Source organism: Mytilus edulis, chromosome 10 (genome assembly GCF_963676685.1).
Source record: "Mytilus edulis chromosome 10, xbMytEdul2.2, whole genome shotgun sequence".
NCBI lineage: Eukaryota > Metazoa > Mollusca > Bivalvia > Mytilida > Mytilidae > Mytilus > Mytilus edulis.
Genome location: NC_092353.1, coordinates 65,998,289 through 66,014,174, shown reverse-complemented (window position 1 = coordinate 66,014,174; position 15,886 = coordinate 65,998,289).

The window sequence follows — 15,886 nt, the reverse complement described above, 5'->3', positions numbered from 1 at the left end:
GAGCTGTAATCCGTGTCTTTCTTGTTGATGTAAGAACTTCCAGCCAGGTGCGTTTGTTTGTCGTTGCTTTGTATCAATATCAATCTGATGAGTAATGACCTTTTTGACTGATTTTATAGTTTTTTCTTATTATTTGCTGTAACACCACTGTTCCAGTTAGTGGATGATTGAGCGCTGACAAACGTGTTTAAACACATGTTCCTGTCCTCGTGGTTGTCGTTTGTTTATGTCTGTCGTATTTATTTTTCGTAAATTGTTGTATTACAAATTAGACCTTTATTTTACCTCAATTTCTTTAATGTCTGGGCATTTTATAATCGACTAAAAAGTATAGGGTTTTTTTTGCTGTCGAAGACCGTTGGGTTGTCTGTATTCATAACATCGACTAAATTTGTACTTTGGTGGATAGTTGTCTTATTGGCAATCATACCACATCTGCTAATTTTTATATTTAATGTTTTGTCTTTTATAAAGTGTATACTTTCGTTTTTCTCTAGTATACGTTTTGAACACGTTTTGTTAGTTTCTTTGTATCATTTATTGAAATTTTAAATCCATGAAACCAATAGCTATAGTGTAATTCGTTTTTCATTGGATTTAACATTTTTTTGTTAATTCCTGTAGCCGAGTGAAATCTGAACAATGAAAAAATAAAAATCTTATTAAACAGAAAATGCATAACTAAGATACTTACAAATATAAATATGAATCAAATAAGAATTGTTATATTGCAACACATTTTTTATTTTATTTCAGACTTCCGTAACTCTGTTTATATTTTAATATTAATTATGTAAGTTTTGCAAAAACCATATACAATTTAACGACATTCAATAAAACAAATACACGATAAGAATAGATTTTTTAAAACTGTTTCATTTACAGTTTCGAAAATTGCCTTTTAGAATGGGGGCGATGTTTTGTTGATCTGTTTCAAGTGGCTTTTAGACGTTAGCTGTTGTCACGCCTTACCGGATAGATCAAACGGAAGACGAACGGATGTACAAAAAAGTAAGTTTTCTGTTGACAAAATAGATATCCTTTGGGAGCCCGTTTCTTTACTGACAAAATAAAACGGACGCGTAACGTATGCATAACGGACACAGTCACAGATGATATGCAACGTAAGAAAAACGGAAACATACCGGACAGAACGTCGGATGTCTAACGTCAATCCAAGGGACGAGTACCGCATAAAGCGTACACCTAACCGTTTTTGAATACTAAAAAAGTTTCCGTGTAAATGGTTGGTTTATTCTTAAAAATGCCACTGAAGGGTAGGGTCTGGCATAAATTAAAGCTGTTTGATAGTGAAGATGTGCTCTTATTACTTTAAGATCAATAATAAATAATAAGCATTCATGACACTCAAGAAATTTGACATACCAATAATTGTCATTTTGTCATTTTTAACGCAAATTTTCGATTTGCATTTATCCGTTTCATCCGTTTTATTCGTTATATGTCCGGTACAAGTCCGTCCCAGATATGTTCAACATCCGCTTTTTTTCGTTATACGTCCGGTTCAAGTCCGCTGGTTATGGTCTACCAGACCTGTAACGGATGAGTAATGTAACGGATACAAAACGGAAACGGATCTGCCGAGTACCGTATAAAACGGACATCTACCCGATGTACTACGGACACTTCATACGTTGAACATTTGTTTATAGATATTAACATGCTCAAAATTTTCCACCGGAGAGAACGAATAAAACTACCACTGAACGGACATGAAACGAAAATGACCGGACATCTAACGCACATGAACGAATTGAAAAAAGGTTATCCGTTCGGCGTCCGTCCGCGTTTTCCGTTAAGGTGTGACCGGGGCTTAAGTGATTCACAATTTTATTTGTTGAAGGATACAAATATAAATCCTCTATCAAATCAAAAAAGAAATCCCCAAAATGAAAAGGTAGAACTTTACTGAATTAATTTTACCTACTTTTTAAAACAAAAGCCAGACATTTAAAACTTACTGTAAGTTCGATTTCCAAGACGCTATCTTATCTATATAAGTTTTTTTAACAGCTGTACACATATCCATAGAATATGAAGTTTATCAGTGCTATAGATTGTTCTTGAAGACATTATATGTTACAAAAGTAGAAATTTTGCAGTATTTTTTGCCATCTTTATGCATGTAGAATTTAGTAACGTGTTTATGCCATCAATTAGTTTAAACATACACGAGCCTGTCATATTGTAATTTTTGGAGAGAAAAAATGGAAAGCAATTTCCCTTTGAAATGATTTCGGGAGATAACAGATCTGAGCAAAAAAAAAAATTATTATGCTATTTTAGTCTCAGAATTTACATTTGTTCTATCAATGAATTAGATATTGACAATTCACTTTGAAACTCAACATATATCCTCCCAACACTTACCAAAGAGGAAATCCTTGAAAAGCATAGGTCTATTCTATGTTTCTTTGGAATTTCAATAAAAAAAAAGATGAAAAACTGGATCTTCCGTCACTGTATTGGATACCTAAACTACATAAGTGTCCTTTCAGACAACAGTATATGGCTGACTCTTCCAAGTGTCTACCAAACCTTTTTCTTAATTATTTACATCTATTTCATCAGCTATCAGAGCCAGGCTTCAAAGATATGTGAAACTGTCTATTCTAGAGGTGGCGTGAATCAGATGTGGATACTAAAAAATTCCAACGATCTTCACAAGAATCCTTATAAGGAAAGGTATATTGCAGGTTTTTCTAAGTGTTCCACTGAACCCCTTTCTAAAGTTCTTACTGCCATACTCACTACAGTCAAAGAAGGACTTCAGAAATATTCCGAAACGGCATATTCAAGAAGTGGTGTCAGTCAGATGTCGATATTGAAAAATTCAAAAGAGTTATTGGTGAATTTACAATCTCAATCATTAAAACAGTGCACCAACATTAAAACCTTTGATTTTTCAACTCTTTATACCACTATTCCACATACTAAAATTAAAGCTCGACTGAAAGAACTTGTCAGTTTACGTTTCTTTAACAAAAAGGGCACTAGACGCTTTTAATATCTAGTTTTGGGCAGGAATTCAGCTTACTTTGTGGAAAATCATACGGAGTCAAGGAAAAGATACACCGAAGAGGATATCACTGCCATGCTGGACTTTTTAATTGACAACATATTTGTTGAATTTGGAGGTTTGGTCTTCCAACAGACCCAATGGGTTCCAATTGCGCTCCTCTACTTACAGATTTGTTTTTATATTCCTATAAAGCAGAATTTATCCAAGGGCTTGTACAGAAAGAAAAGAAATTAGCCCAGTCTTTTAATTTCACCTTTCGGTATATTAATGATGTACTGTCTCTTAATAATAATAGATTCAGTGATCACTTACATATAATATATCCAAGTGAACTTGAAATTAAAGATACTACCGACACAAATAAATCTGCTTCATATTTAGACCTTTTACTCGAAATGACTACTGGTGGTAGGTTTAATAACAAAACGTATGATAAACGCGATGATTTTAATTTTCCTATCGTCAACTTTCCGTTTCTGCGTAGGAACATCCCAGCGGCACCAGTATATGGAGTGTATGTGTCACAATTGATACGTTACCATAGAGCTAACTCAAAGTACGTTGATTTTGTTGAACGAGGAATACTGCTTTCTCTATAATTGCTAATATAGGGCTATGAATCAATCAAATTCTGGATCAGTATTATGGAATGGACTACCACACAAAATGCGTAAAGCTGAAAACACTTTTATCATTATTATTATTATTACTGCTTTCTCTATAGTTGCTAATATAGGGCTATGAATCAATCAAATTCTGGATCAGTATTATGGAATGGACTACCACACAAAATCCGTAAAGCTGAAAACACTTTTATCATTATTATTATTATTATTAAATTAAGGTCATCACTCAAGAAATTTCACGGTCCCCATCATGAGCTGATTGGCCATTATGTCAAAAGTGTGTCAGAAATCATATCTGATATTTTTCCTCAGTCATAATAACCTTCCATCATTACCGAACTGAACAATGAAATAACACTACGACGGGTGCCGTATACGGAGCAGGAAATTCTTACCCTTCCGGAGCACCTGATTCCACTCCCGGTTTTTAGTGGAGTTCGTGTTGTTTCTTATTTATTATTTATAACTGTTGATGTAAATGTCCCTTGGTTTTGTGAGTCTTGGTTACTGAAAAAAAAAGAATGCTTAACGTAGATAAAAGTATTTTGTCTTAGGGAGGGGTCAATCCTACTTTTTAAAGTATCTCTCTGATTCAAACAAATATTCTCTGAAACTGACATCAAGATTCTTGTTATCTTGATTGACAACATATATGTTATGTTTGGAGGACGTGTTTTTCAGCAGACTGTCGGTATTTCCATGGGAATAAATTGTGCCTCTCTTCTTAGCGACTTGTTCCTTTTCTATTATGAGGCTGACTTCATACAGGAACTTATTATGAAGAAAGATAAGAAGTTAGCAATATCCTTTAACTTTACATCCCGCTATTTAGAGGATGTTCTCTCACTAAATGATTCAGAACTTGACAATAAGGGTCAGAAAAAGAAACTTTTCGACAAAAGAGATGATTTAAGCTTTCCAATTGTGAACTTTCCATTTCTTTCTAGCAAATTTCAGCAGCGCCTGTGTACGGAGTAGATATCTCCCGTGAAACTCTCTTAGCGTCGTTATATACGTAGTTCAATGGTCTATCATTAATAATGGCTTCTATTTCTGTTAGAATTGTTTGAACGTAAGATCTACCTAATGGTTTCATCAAACAAGTTTTTGTAATTCCTATAAAACGTTCCCACCATCCACCATACCAGGGCGCTCTTTTCGGTATAAATCTCCAATGTGTTTCATATGTTGACAACGTATCGTTTAGCGATGGTGATTGGATTAATTTGTTTAATGTTTCCGAAGCGGCTAAATATGTCGAGGCGTTATCCGCAATCATGGTGTGTGGTCTAGATTTTTGACTAGCAAATCTTCTAAAGGCTTGTAAAAAGGATTTTTCTGATAAGTCCGGTACAACTTCCAGGTGTACGGCTCTCGTTGAAGCACAAGTAAATAGACATATAAAAACCTTGTTTTCAGTATCATATTTATCTCTAACGTACAGCGCTCCTGTAAAGTCGACGCCGGTAATTGTGAAAAGCTGCGCTTCCAGTAATCGAACTTTTTGGAGTGGTGGCGGATCAGGTGCTGTATATGGTTTACTGTTGATTTTTCGACAAATTACGCAATTTCGCAAAATTCCTCTTACGTATTGGGGATTTCGGTGTATCCAGTAAGTTTGTCGTATCTGAGTCACTATTGATAAAACTCCCGAATGGTTCATGTACTCGTGTATATCAAGAACAACTAATTTCGTAAAAGGAAATTTCGTATTTTCAGGAACAGGTGCGTTATGAATTCTCCCACCACAGCAAATTGCGTCTTTGTTATTCAGGTACAATCTAAGTTGTCTAACTAAAACAGTAGGTTTAGTATCCTTTTATTTCAAGTATTACATTTCGTTCTTAAATAAGATCTTTGGCAATTTAGTATCCAACACTCTGTTGCATCCTGCAATTCCTCTCTTGAAACGTAATTTGTCTTATTTCTCTGTCTGCTGTACTTGAATCTTCTATATCTGTAGCGGTAAGTAATACTGTTTTGTCATTTGACTTCCACGACGGCCATTTTGATATATCACAGATCCATTTGGGTCCGTGGAACCATAGTGTGTTCTTTTCAAACTGTGACACATTGAGTCCTCTAGTAAGAAGGTCAGCTGGATTATCTTTCGTTCTCCATTCTTGTGTATTGGTCAATTTGCGTATTTCCGTTACTCTATTTCGTTTGAACCTTTTCAAATGATTTGAAGATGATAACCACTGTAGAACTATCCGACTTTCCAAAACGTTATGTCTTCTATGTGTAAAACTGATTTAACGTGATCGGCTAGTCGTGCTCCGATCAATGCGGCCATTAATTCCAGCTGTGGTAGTGTCAGTTGTTTAAACGGTGCTACTCTATTCTTTGCAATAACTAAAGATGACTCATGATGGTTACATATTAAACAGTTGCTCCGTATGCAGTTGTACTAGCGTCTACAAAAACGTGGTTTGGTTTTCTGATTTGGTAAATTGGGAAAATACGGTCTTTTCAATTCTGTATAAGTCGATTTCTCCAAATCTTTGGCTAAATTGTTCCATTGTGTCTGTATTTCTAATGGTAGTGGCTCATCCCATCCGGTCTTCTGTTCCCACAATGTCTGCATTAAAATATTTGCTCGTACGGATACAGGGCTTAGTAATCCTAACGGATCGTAAATACGTGACGACTGTTAAAGAATTTCACGTTTCGTAATATTTGATAGTTCAATATCAAATAAATCAACTTTTTGAAAAGTTATCGTATCTTTAACTGTATCCCATTTCAGTCCAAGTATTTTGACAAAAGTTTTCTCTTTCACATACGTTATGTTGTTTGGCTATATCTGTATGTTTTGAGCAATTTGAACTCCATGAACGAAGTTGAATTCAGCCTCCGACATCAATGATCTGGCTTGTACAAAATACTTTGCGGCGTCATCTTCATTTTCCAAACTGGACAAAATATTATCCACGTAAAGGTCATTCTTCATTGTTGATATATTTGTGTTGCATGCATCCAAGTGTTTAAGCAGTGTTGCATTTAGGATGAATGGTGAACTTGTTGCACCAAACAAAATAGATTTAAATCGATATGTTGTAAGAGTACTGCTGGGATTATTTGTGTTGCTCAACAAATAAAAAAAGCCTGTAAAATCTCGATCTTTCTCATCTAATCCAAGAAAAGCCTTTCTATGTCCGTGCTTATTGCGTACTTCTTGGTTCTAAATCCCATTAATATTTTTGTCAAGTTGTTCAAGTCTGGCGGAGTTGACATTAGGCAATCATTCAAACTTGCGTGATCTGGCGACTTTTTACAGCTACAGTCGTACACTATACTAATTGGTGTTGTTGTCGAATCTTTTTTCACGGCATGATGTGGTATATGGTGAGTGCTTTTACCATTGTCGTTTTTATCGTTTACCTTTTCTATGAACCCCCTCTTCATTTGGTCTTCAATAATTTCTGAATATTTTCTTAATGAATGTGGTTCACGACTTAGTCTTCTAAATGTGCTTTCGGTCCTTGTTTTAGCGATCATGATTTTTGAAGGTGGTAAGTCCGGATGATCCAGTTTCTTGGCAGAATAACGCCCGTTTTCAAATTTGATACAGCCTTGTTGATAAATCTTTACAAAAATCTCCTCGTCGTTCTGTTGTGTTGAACGTATTCGTAACGATTCTAGATTCCAGAATTTCTCTATCTTGCTTTCCTCTGCATGGTGTGAAGTAACATTCAAAAGAACTGATGAAGTAAAGGATTTCTTTCGGTTTCTTATTACGGGTCCAGATAACAAGTAACCAATTTTTGACGCTACGGCGGTAGATTCATTCTTTCTTATCACGTGATCTTGAACTATATCCCATTAATAATCGGCTCCTATCAAGAGTGAAATTTCAAAGCTAACAGCATTATTTGCAGGATGTGCGAGCTTTAAATCTTTCAAGTATGGCGAATTGCATGTAAGGTATTTCGTCTGGTTTTGAAGTGGGACTGCATTATCTGGAACAATCAATGCATTAATACTTACAGTCTCACCTTTATCAGATTGTAGTTGAATGGTTGCTGTATCAAAATGACGTATATTATTTTCTTTGTCTCCAAAAGCTGACAGTTCAATTGTGTCCCTTCCGCTTGGTCTTATCTGTAATGTTTCGGCTATGCTCTGAGTGATGAATGAACGTTGGGCACTTTCGTCAAATAAAATACTAGCTCCTGTGATATGTTTCCCGTATGATATAGGTGCGATAGCTGTTTTCAATAAAACGCTTGTGTGTTGTGAGGTATACATTACTGCGGTTTCTGGTTCTGTTTGACCAAGCTTACAATGGTTGATTTCTCCTTGCTGTCCTGTCCTTTTCCATTTGTAGCTTGTTCCCCGGAAATACTGGTGGGTAGGTTTTTACATCGGTTACGCGATTTACACTCGAAAACACCGTGGTTTCCTAGACAGTTGAAACATTTTTTCTTTTGCTTTACTATGTCTTTCATTCACGTCAGAAGTTATCGTGCAATCTCCCGAAAAATGTATACCAATGCAGTAGATGCATGGACGTTTTTTGTCATTGAAACGTGGATTGTTTGTATTGAAATTTCGCTGTGTTTTATTACGAGCTTCGGTCAGAAATGCTGCAGTAGTATGTAGACCTGCCCGGTCGGTAAATTGTCCCGCTTCAAGAATTTTCGCTTCTTTTGTGATGGCTTTTCTGAGGTCGCTTAGAGTTATATGATCGCTATCATATTCACGGGCAATACTTTTTTCTTGTTTTTACTGGTAGTTTACTAATAATTATAAGTATTAGTAGCGCTCCATACATTTCTTGTGTTTGACCCAAACATTCAAGGCATCTTACGTACGTTTCTATGTGGTCTCCATATCTTCTTATGCTGTTTAAATCATTTTTTGTGAAGCAAGATCCATTAAAGCTTTTATGTAGGAATGAATTATCTTGTGGGGCGATCCAAAACGCTCTTTGTGTAAATTGACGGCTGTAGTGTAATTGGCATTTGTCAGTGCGAAACCTTCAATAGTTTAGGCGGCATGACCATAGAGTTAGGCCATCAAGTAACTAAATTTATGTATCTCGCGGTCAAAGTACTGTTGAAATGAATAGTTGATTCATAGGAATCCCAAAAGGTTTGCCATTGTAAAATTTCCGCATCAAAGTGCGGTAAATCTAGTTTAGGTAATCTGTGGTTTTGACTGCTATTTGAGACCAAAGAAAAGTCTTGGTTGAACAAATTATTTGAAGACTGCAAGTCACGATGGGTATTTTGCATGGAGCGAAAATTATCAAAATGGGTTGGATGTCCATTAATTTCAGTTTCATTGCTGTGTATAACATTGGCATTGGTAAGCGATGAATGTGTGGGGTAAGATGGCGTAAAACTGTTTGCATTTGGATCTAGAGACCTTGATGCGACATTTTGAGAAAGTGAATCAGAATGTGTAATTTTTTCTAATTTTCCGAAGTTTGGACTCTAAATTAAACATATACTCATCAGACTCTTGAATTTCCTCTGCTACATCCTCCTCCGACGTTACAACCAGTATCTTTTCATTCAAATCCACAATCGTCCTCTGTTTCTGTTCAATTGCATCCGAAATTAATTTCACATCGTCTTTGTCTAAGTCCGAATTATTTTCAATCTCATCTAATTTCTTTAATAACTTTGTAACTTGCCCTCTATGTCCTCTACGTACTGCTTTTAACTTTGATTCCATTGTTTCCGACAGTAACGGCACCATAAATGTTGTGTAACATAGATAAATGTGTTGTGTATAGATCGTGTTTATTCTAAAGTTTCACCATTGCTATATAAGTAACGTCATAATTACATAAGTCAGGTAGCAATGTTAACATGTATATATTCGCGCTAAATTCCCGAACACCTGAAATCGTGTTGCTTTTGTTTACTATTATTTGTCTTTTTCTTTTTCAGTCATGACGTTGTCAGTTTATTTTCTATCTATGAGTTTGACAGTCCCTCTGGTATCTTTCGCCCCTCTTTTACTACAAATGGTTCTAAACTACTATGTGACTAAAATAGCAGGATAGAAAACGGTTTTCTGCTTCAAATCTTATATCAAAGGTGTTAGGTGCTATGGATTTCTTATTTTTATATTAATGTTCCTGTTTAAGGACATATTTTATTGATTAAGATATAAAGCTTTTTCTTATTACAAGAAATAATGCTTCTTACCTTAAATAAAGGCAACAGTAGTATACCCCCGTTCAAAACTCATAAATCTATGGACAAAAAACTAAATCGAGGTAACAAACTAAAACTGAGGGAAACGCATTAAATTTTACACAACATTAACATGTAACACACACAGCAACGGACTAAGCATTAGACAAAATCCTATGAGAATAACCAATATAACATCAACACCAAATACATGAATTTGGGATAGAAAAGTACCATGACACGTCTTATAGTACACTCAAATATAGAAGAAAACAAACGACACAACGGAAACACAACGTAAAAATGTTACACACTCAGAAACGAACTATGATATAACAATGGCCATTTTCCTGACTTGGTACAGGACATTTTAAAAGAAAAAAATGGTGGGTTGAACCTGGTTTTGTGGCATGCCAAACCTCGCACTTTGATGGCATTGTTAAGTATAACATCAAAATGACAACATAATAATACAGGACCACAATACAAACAAATAGGAGAACGTATTAGAAACACACGAACAACAGATAACAAAATACATCAGGTTTAAAATTCATTACGTCGAAAACGCGCCTCGTCCAAACAAGAATTACCAGTGACGCCCAGATATAAAAGTTCGAAAGTCAAAAAAAGGGTGGGGTACAAAGTTGTACAGCTCTGAGGATCAAAAGTTGAAAAAGGTTGTGCCAAATACGGCTAGGGTTTTCTGCTTGTGATAAGAACATCCTTATTATATAGAACAATTTATGCTATTGCAAACAGTAAATTTAATCAAATGAATATAAAAGATTTACATGATAAAACTGACGTCTTAACTAATTACAGAAAACAAAACCCGAATACATAATACATTGAAGACCAACACAGATATAGACACGCCCGACTCAGTGACAACCCAGGCTTGAACGCAAAAAGTTATAACCATGACGTCACATACGAACGAAATGGTGAAAAGGCACAATGTTACGTCATGCAGACATTTGAATTTCTGAAACAGCACAAATATGACGTCATATTTGAAAAATTATGTCTAAAAAATAAGATAGAAATAGGATTGATATAAGATTATAATAGAACTAAATACTGATATTACATTTAAACACAATGCACATTGCAATACTAATTAATAGCAATTAACTATATTATATATATGTCCGGTTTGTTTTGAATCTAACTTATAAAAATACAAATTACGTTGAACAAAATCAAAACTAATAAATGAAGGCGGTGAATAATTTTCTTTACCATAACACATGAATTTAATAGAAAAGAGGTCAACCAGTTTGACAAAATCCGATGAAAGTTACAAATATAACATCAAACTAAATACATGAATTTGGGATAGATAAGTACCGTAACACGTCTTATAGTAATGCGAATTCACACTCAGCAAAACAGTCACAATCGGGAATAAGTCACGTTCGGTAATTAAAAGATACGACGACGTATTCACTCAAATCCTTCTAAAATACAATTTATAGAAGGACTTATTCATACTTTACTCGAATGAAGCAGAATTGATTCAGTACCTTCTAAAGTACAAAAAGAAAAAGCACCTTACGAAATTCTTTAATTTTCCCTGCAGATACATTAATGCTGTCCTATTACTTAAAGGGAAAATTCACGATTTTTTACTTATGGTTTAAATATGTTCATTATGACATAATATATTCACAAAGTTTTATCGCTATATGTGCAGTAATAAAGGAGAAATTCAATAATTAATGAAAAAATATTAACTACTTCCTGTAGGTCGTGACGTTTTCTCCTGGTTTTTGCATGCCGGGATTTAAAATACAATCATTAAAAGTCTTGGTTTTTAACTATATTTTAACGTAATCGTAAGCGCGCCGATGACTAATGCTATATATAATAACCATCCGATAATAAGAAAGTAAAACGCACAGACGTGCAGTTGTACACATTCATGAGATAATTTTTCTATATTTCCCTAAATATTTAGATTTATTTTTGTAGACAGCACAAGAATTTTTTATTATTATTATTTTGCTTTAACATGTTTAATATATGCTTTTTCATACTGATAAAGTGAATAAATTGAAGTATATAACTTTAAACTGTTAAGACAATATATAGGTTTACGCTTATTGACCTTTTACTATCTACGTTATTACTAAGTTGATACGATGTGTGTATTATATATTCTCCGACAAGACTTGTGAAGGTAAAATGTTATTTGAAAATTGGTAATTAGCTTGGCCTCTAGGGCACTCCGTGCCAGGTGCGACTGTCTATTCGGATCAGTGGATTATAAGACAGGAGGTCGCGTTTAATACACAAATTTAAAATACATTTTCAAGGTGTTGAAAAATACAAGTGAATCGCCGTGGAATTATTTAATTATATTTGATGCTTTTATTTTTTTTTGCATTCAAATAAGTAACTAAACTAAAAAATGAGCCGGTTAAAGTATGGAAATTAAATTTAGTTTTCGGAATAAAATGATATACACTCTTATGATTTATTTATAATTTTTAAAAAGGGAAAATAGAACTAGTTTTACAAAAGCATTTTAATTGTCTTATAAAGGCAAAAAATGTACGGGAACACTTAAATTAAGACATTTGAATATGTCACATTTACAATACCCCGGTAATTACCTGTATTAAGCCATGCTGATTACAAGAAGACAAGTTTTTGAACGTGGGTCAAGTTAGGTAAAAACCCAAAATAAGCTAAAAATATACGTTAGAAAAAAAAGCATTTAAAAAAACTTTTACAAAGGAAATAAATCTCAGTTTATAATAAGTATCTCCGGACTTTTTTCACTTTATTGAGACATACTTTAACATTATTATAGCATAATTCATACAATACTTGATACTGTATCTGGGTGCCAAAATGTAAATTTATTGACCAGCTAAAACCATTGTACGATATTATGTCATTTACAGCTTTTTAACCTGACCTGAGTATTGTACTTTGAATTTGATTTGATGATCTTGAAAACTATGTAGACTTCTTCAGCTTCCATTACTTGGCCGGGTAGAAAATCCATCAGCTTGACAAGTCATATTAACACTGATTAACGGACATGTCATGCCGTGTACAAGGACTTTGTGGTAATTAGATATCCGTGGTCATTAGTTTTCAAGATGGTGTCTTGCCGAGAATTTAGAGTCGATTTTAAAAATCTAATAACTCACTTATCTAGACAAATAAAGCTTTAATATTTTGAGAATATGCTTATTTATTTAGGATGAACATAATATCAAATTTTTAATTTTTTTGCAAATTTTCCCTTTAATAACCCATATTTCAGCCAGTAATTACATTTCATATATCCCAGTGATATAACTTAAAATGAATGGATACCAGTGGCGTAGCTTGCATGTATGCTCACATCCACATCATTTGGCAGGAAAAAAATTATAAATAAAGATATGTTCGCAGCAGTTAAACTCGGAGGTATAACAAGGGTTAGGATATGAGGATAACATCCAATTATTTCCGATGAAGTATGCGTGGTCTTTTATTAAGGACAATTTAGTTCATGTAATAAAAACAAGATGGATAAATCATAGAAAAGTGTTCTCGATTTTTTTTCGTAAAAAGATTACGTCGTCGGCTACGGCAAGTGCAGAGGACGATGCAGAGATCCTCGGACATGTTTCATCTGAAATTGAGCCTAGCGGAGCGATGGCTTCTACAACTGACTAACAACATAACTGACAACTAAACCACCATATCCTGATATCGTTTCCTGTGACATGAAAGACGACGTGAAAAAAAAACTAATCTATAATAGAGTGTGATCATTCCTAGGCTTATCAGTAAATTCCAGTTTCTATCTAGGTCCACATATTAATTTTATTTTCAATAAAAGAACAAAGTTCCTATGTCTTCTGCATTGCACATATTTTATGTAACCAAGGAACAAGGGCAATAACTAATAAAAGTAATGTTTTCCTTTTCCTTTTACTTTTAATGGAGAAATAAAAGCTTCAGGGAAAATGCAATGGGATTTCCGTTATAATTTATATTTCAAAAGGTTAAAGCTGAGGACTTATTTTCGAAATTGGCATTGCTGATGATATAAATAATCTGGCAAGAATTGTTCACATGAGAGTGCAAACAAGACCGGATAGACGGACACCATGAAATTCGATGATGTCCCCTGCGACGCGTTAATGGGATCACTTCAGTTTCTATATTCCGAAGTGCCGCTGTGATGGGGCCGTTTTTTTTAAGAAATGCTAGGAAAGGGGATCACATCAGTTCCTTTATACAGAAGTGCCGCTGTGATGGGACCGTTTATGAGATGTCAAATATAATATTGGTGGGAAACTTTTACATTAAATAAATAAATTATGAATTACATTCAATTTCGAGAAATTCGAGAAAACATTAAAATTTTGTTTGAAATATAATTATATGAATTTGTGGGTATTTTGAAATTAAACAAAAATCTAACCAGTGTCGGATTCTAGGGGAGTACATGTGCTTACAGGAACAATGTCTGAAAAAAATATAATTTTCTGCATAAAACAGTCCAAAAATGTTTTCGCCTCGCTCCGCTCGGCAAAGACATCCACATCATTTCAACCCTGGCTACGCCACTAGATACTACTGATACTAGAAGGACTGTTGTGTTATTAAAATTTACTGTTACAAAATGATAGAAATTATTATAAATTAAGGAATGTATCTCCCTCATGCAAAGCTCTGATTCCTTTCACGGATTTGGCTATACTTTTTTGACCTTTTGGATTATAGCTCTTCATCTTTTATATAAGCTTTGGATTTCAAATATTTTGGCCACGAGCATCACTGAAGAGACATGTATTGTCGAAATGCGCATCTGGTGCAAGAAAATTGGTACCGTTAATTTTATTCACACCTTGATATCAGATGGACGACTTTAAAATAAAATCTATGACAAACGGGACCATTTTAACTTCCAAATAATCAATTTACCATTTCAAAGCAGTAATATACCCTCTTGTCCCATCGTATGGCGTTTACATATCTAAGTTGATACGTTATGCTTGTATACGTTCACAATATACGGATCTCATATACTGCTCCAACAAAGTTTTGAGGAGAAAAGATTAAAATAACTTATCGTTTGTAGTTGAAATGTTATTTTTTTTTCTATTCGTATGTAAAGGTAAAGATAATTAATCAGCCAGTTCATTTGTATGATTTTAGTTATGTGCTCAGGATTTATTTTTTTTTACACGGTTTTATTTAGAATAAAGGCCGACATAGTTTATACAGGGCAGTTTGTTGAAAATTACTAACACCATTCTATATTGATATACTTGTAATTGTTATAAAATACATCAAAAATCATAATTACAATGTTTATACATGTACATATGACGTCACTTTATTAGGCGTTGATACATTCGATTGATAGACACACAGCTCGTAATTCTACCATGCTGCTTTTGTGTATTGTTCTTAATGTTCGTAATTATTTTTAGTTAAACGTTGTGATTCTGTGGTTAATATGTCGAAATGTACTGTTTATATTATTTATTTATGTGTTTCTCTGTCCTGAGTGTTCTCTTATTTATTTATATTGTATTTCCGTCATGTAATGTTTTAGTGGTATATCTAACATTTCCATTAAACGCGAAGTTTGGCTAGCCTTCAAATCAGATTAAACCAACCATTTTTCTTAAATGTCTTGTAAGATGTCAGGAATATGGTTGTTTTTATCTAATAACTCGTTTCTATGTATGTTGTATGTCGTTTGCTTTTGTTGTGCTTCGGTTTCTCTGTTTCTTCCCTCAGTTTCAGTTTGTAACCGGGATTTATTTTGTCTCAATCGAGTTTTAGAAATAGTGTAGAATAAGGTTAAACGCATAATAAATAGTATTATATACCCGAATAATGATTGAGACCAAATTTGGTTTTATTTGGCCAATTTAAGGTAAATTAAAAGCAGGTCATCTCAGTGTATTCTTACAATAGTTACTGGAGATCCGTATCATTATTTACATTAGTGTTTAAGTTACGACCATATGAAATTGTTTTCCCATAAACGTCTACATAGTAAACCCCTATGTTCTATTTTAAGCCATGGTAGACATGTT